Below are 5,675 nucleotides of genomic sequence, written 5' to 3'. Positions count from 1 at the left end.
CCCAGAGGTCTGCCTGAAGTGGAATGAATGGGACAGAGGAGTATAGAATTGTACTGGAGCTACGACGGGGGAGGCAGGGAGCCAAAAGAACACCTGATAAGGAGTTTAGGTGCTACTCAAGTGCAATGAGAATCCAAAGAAGGGTTTCAATCAAGATGGTGACATGAAGCCATTTATTTATACTTTTGATCAATTACAATGACTTTTTTGTGTCTTCCTTACCCCTAATGATCTTTCTCTTAGGAAACTGCCAATCCAATCACAGTAAGAAGATGGAAACATTGGTAGTTGAGTAAACAAAACAAAGTGAAATCCATGAGTCTGGCCCTCCCTCACAGCTGTTCATATCCAGGGCTGGATGGATTGCAAATTCCACACTAGCCCTGCTGAGTTTTCAGAGGTTTTTAAAATTAAGGTATCACAATGATTCCTGAGTTCAGTCAGTCAGTCTGTCAAGTCAGTCATTTTCAAAAAATATCACCACACATCAGGCAACAAAGCGAAAGAACCACGGTAGAAACACTATAGGTTCTTAGTGTCCTTTGAGGGCATTTGTCACCTACATATGGCTGTGTTCTCCACCTCCCAAGACAGGCTGATTCCAAGACTTTAATATAAATGTCAAAAACCCACATGCCTACAGGGGCCAGGCAGGGAAGACAGATGATCAAAAAGGGTCTGGTGGGGACTGGGGTAAACTCCAAATCATACCCCCATCTAAAGAGGTCAGCACCTCCTCAGCTACAGCTGACTGTTGCCCTCTAGTATTGTGGATCTAGATTTTAAAGAGAAGCCAAAATCTCTTATGTTGAATGCTGGCGACTAACTGAAAATTGTTTAAACCATTGTGTGGGTCAAAATTTTTTAAAAATAAGAAAGAAATATCAGTCTTGCAGCATGAATCCAACCTGACACTTATAAATTTGCAAATCTTCCTTTAAGGTACCTTTGGAAGCTGCCTTGGATATCCCCCCAAAGCTTGACCCTCACTGTGACAGTGTTAAGAGGGTGGGAAATTCTATTATGGTAATTGAGAGGTGGGTCTTTGAAGAGTTGATTAGGTTGTAGGACCATGCCATAGTGAATGGATTAAAAATGGTGGTCATGGGCATGATTTGGAGGGCTTTAAAAGGGGAGTGAATGAAGAGGTTAGTTTTGCTCTCTCTGCTCTACCATTTTCTGCCATGTGAGACCCCTGCATTGCTGTAAAGCCACCACCAAAGACGACCCTCACCAGATGTGTTCCCTAGACTTTGGACTTCCCAGCCTGAGAAACTGTAAGCAATAAATTTTGTTTCCTTATAAATTACCCAGTTCCAGGTATTTTGTTATAAGCAGCAGAAACAGACTAATAGAAAAGCTCACACCAATTTAAATCCGTCCAGGCTTTCTACTGTTTTCCTGAACCACCAACAGAGTCTACTATGATTTAGACAAACTTCTCAGAAGATCCAGTAAACAATATCTTGGTGCCCCCCCTAAATTTTTTTTTTTTTATTTTTTATTTTTTTTTTTTTGTCTTTTTTTGAAATTTTAACATTATGCATTTTTCTTGAAGATTGCAGTAAGCATAACAAAGGAAAAATAAAGGAGAACGATCAAGAATCAAAATTAGAACTTAAATGAAAAATAAAGTAAGAGAATAAGAAACAGGATCATGGAAAATGGAAAAATTGAAACTAAAAATCATATGATTGAAATTAACATATTAATAATGTAAAGGGAACATATCTCACACAATATCCTAGTGACCCTTGTCACTAGAGGAGAGGAATGGAGAGGAGTATGACATCCCAATGATCACAGAGCTGTTAGATGCACAACTGAAAAGCAGGCCCAAGAGAATATCGTAAGAGGCACTGGTGGGCGGGAGTGGCAGGTGTGATAAACTGAGTATGGGAGGTAATAAGCTTGTTGAAAATAGCCAGATGAGAGTATTATAAAGGAAGTGAGATTTGAAGCAAACAGCCGTTATTGCTGATGTTGTGCTAGAAAAAAATTTTGTGAACCATTTTCACGGTGTGCTCTTGCAGTCAGCACATTTGAAAGAATATGATGAACGAGTGCTTGCTCTCTTGCAAATTGTAATTTCAGGAGAGGTAAGGAAAGGTCTTATAGTGCGTGCTCAGTGTATTGTTCTTCAGTGATAACCAGGGGTCATGTCCATGTGAGAAAATACGTTATTAATAAACAAGTCTCAGGAAAGCAATAGCAATTGCCTGATTCCAAATCTCCCTGCACCCTCTCTAAAAACCCATAAAATTGATAAAGAGAGTAAATAAAATTACCTGATTTTTTTACTCTGACAAAATACACATTGAAATATTTAGGGGTAAAGGGCCATGATATATGTGACTTGCCCATAAATTGTTCAGAGGAGAAAAAAATGTTTGACCTTCCAAGTGTGGTCATTTACTCATGCATTCCTTGTCCTATCATTTAACAAATATCATTCAACAAGCAGCATCTGTTACATATGTCTTGTTCAACATTCCATCTCCAAATAGAATACCTGCTCTTTGATACATGCTTAGTAGGTGATAGAGTTTGGGAGTGTTGTCCCCTCCAAAACTCATGTGGAAATTTGGTCCCCGGTGTGGCAGTGTTGGAAACTGATTGAGTCATGGGGGTGGATCCCTCATGAATGGATTAATGCTCTCCCTGGGGGAGGGGGGATTAATTAGTGAGTTCTCGCTCTATTAGTTCCCGCCGAGAGCTCGTTGCTTTAAAAGACCCTGACACCTCCTCTCTCTCTCTTGCTTCCTCTTGCCATGTGCTCTGGCCATGTGGCTGCCTGCCACTTTTCCACCATGAGTAGAAGTAGCCTGAGGCTAGCCAGATGCAGCTGTCCCAGAATCATAAGCCAAATAAACCTCTTTTCTTTATAAATTACCCAGTTTCAGGTATTCTGTTACAGCAACACAAAACAGACTAAAACAGTAGGTTGATGCAAGTAAAAGTAGGATATCATCTTATATTCATAAGATATAGAAGTCCAGCTCCATAAAACAATAAGAATATTGCTGGCCTTTATTGCAATTCACCTGAAGATGTATCGAAATTACTTTGCATATTAGAAAGTAAAACATCCCAAACTCGCTCGAAATTTCACTTTAAATAGCACCAACTCACATTTCTTAAATCTTTTTGTCTGCAAAATTTAACAGAGCCCCTGACTTTCTTCTTGTTTCCCTTTCCCCTGTTTAACCAAGCTTTTCCAGTCTCTTCTCTAAGTACCTTTTTGCCATCTCTTACATCGATGATCAGATCCTGTTTCCTCCAGTCTCTCTTCTCCGGCTCTAAGTACATTAAGGGTCTTGTAAGCACAAGAAAGACTGTTAGTTGACCAATGTACAAGGCATTCTTTCTCCTTAGAAACGTGGGTAAAAAGGAGGAGTATAGGGAGGGAATGGAAGCAAAAAGTAGAGGGAAAAACTTACAAATAATTATATGTTTTTTCTTTATTCCTATAACATAGTTGTATGTGGAATAGACTATCCTGCTATTCTTCAAAATGAGAGGCAGTCTCTTTTCATGAAGAACTTCCTATCTTATTCTAGTCTAGACTCTAGACAAGAAAAGAGGCAACTTTAATATGAGAGAGCTTCTTTTTCAAAGACAGAGTTGGTCTATATTCATAGGTACTCATAACTAGATCTTTCCCAAGGTAAATTTTTCAGGGGAGATGTCTGCTAACTCCAGGCTGCTACTTTAAAGGAACTCCCTTTAAATTGTAATTTTAGTTGCAGCTTTTGGGAAAACACTTTGCCTACACTTTAACCTGTTCCAAACACCAAAATCTTCCATTATTCTGAGTTTAGAGCAATCAGCTGCTGAGGTGTTCTGTGCTGGGCCTTTCCTGACCCTCAGGAAACTAGCTAGTGTTTGGATGAGAGAGACAATGAATGACCAGATAGATATCAATCATGATCTTTTCCAACTTCAAGGGCTCATTCTGAGCATTCCAATGATGTCAAATCATGATCTTCATAGAATGCTCCAACAAATCAATGATCAATTATGAAGTGAATTAAGAAAGGCTTGATTGCTATCTAGAGACTGACTGACACAGGCTGAGTCTTTTGAAAACAAACATTTCAAATTTCTTCTTAAAAAGCATACTCTATACAGGTGAACTTATTTTATATAACAGGTGGGCATTTTAAAAAATCCTTATAGATAACACATTGGCACTTTTTAGAAATGGGGATCAAAGAATAAAAAACAAGTAACTTTTAGAACTTTCTTCACCATTCTCCACTAATGTCTGACAAGTTTCCTGCCTCAGACATCAGACATTATATGCAACTAATTAAATGAGTAAACACTTCTCTTTGAGAATTCAAAAAGCCCAATTATTTGACTGATTGGAATATCTAGCTTAGCTTCTTAACTGTTCTTTTTTACTGTATAGTACAAGTTAAATTGATTACTGCCAAAATTTGTGTACAAAGAATATACATGGTCTTTAGGGCCTATTTGCCCCATCTTTATAAAGCCCCAAGGGAGGGGGAAATGGGAAATTACTAATCGACAGGCGTAAAGTTTCAGATAAGCAAGATAAATAAGCTCTAGAGAGCTGGTATACAACATTGTGCCTGTAGTCAATAATATGTATTGTACACTTAAAAATTTATTAAAATTGTAGATCTCTATTAAGTGTTCTTACCACAATAAAGTAAAGAAAAAAAATTTTTTTTTAAAGTCCCCATCAAGTGGGTACCTTACCCTCTCATAGCAAACATACTCTGGAAATGACTAGCTACCAAATGGCATCTGTGCATTCTGCCACTCTCCCTCACTGTGTTAAATCCCTAGTGAAGGCTGAAGCAGCATGTTAAAGTTTTTCATGTCTTCTAGCTAAATTCACAATCACCTTAATCTGCAAAATAAATCACTTAGATAAAATAAGTCCCATTCAAATGTGAATGTTTTGAAAATAAAAACTTTGAGCAGTTATTACGTACCAAGCATCATTAGCTGCTGTGAGGAGCAGGAAGACGATGATGGCACAAGTGAGGACTCCAGGGACTCATAATCCAGTGACATGGGAAAAAGCCATGAATAAGCCAGGCAAGATAGGCTTCATAAGGTTAACAAAAGGTACAATCAAGGAGTTGTGGGAAAACAAAGTCCCACCCCAAAAGAGCTTACAATTCCCTGGCAGAGATAAACATCCTACCATGCTGATACTGAGCAGAATGGCCTAGGAGATTTATAACAAGTACAAAGTGCAACTGTGCCAAGTCCGAATACTGGTAAAGCTTCTACTGTTTACCAGTCTCTGTGTATGACACTGGCCTATTCACTAGCTCATTTAAAGAAAGAGGATGTTAATTCGAGAGGAAATTAAAGAAAGTCTAATGGATATCTAGAGACTGGAACAAATAGAGCAAAAGCAAGAGTTTATCACTCTGGCCCCCCAGCCTGGTTTGGCAGTGCCCTCCTTTGGTTCTCCAGCACTTATGCATCTTTTTCTAATGCGATTGCACAGGTTGGGTAGGCAACAGCCACCACCAGGTGTACTGTTGACTGTCGCAGCCCGTCAACCTGAGAAAGGTGAGAATCAGATCACTGATAGGAAGAGCCAAGCAAAAATGGAGTGATCTCTGGGCCGGCCCGGTGGCGCACTGCTATAGTGCGCCGCTTGGGAAGCGCGGCGGCGCTCCCGCCGA

Source organism: Galeopterus variegatus, unplaced genomic scaffold (genome assembly GCF_000696425.1).
Source record: "Galeopterus variegatus unplaced genomic scaffold, G_variegatus-3.0.2 Scaffold3200, whole genome shotgun sequence".
NCBI classification, from domain to species: Eukaryota; Metazoa; Chordata; class Mammalia; order Dermoptera; family Cynocephalidae; genus Galeopterus; species Galeopterus variegatus.
This window is presented reverse-complemented; position numbering follows the sequence as displayed.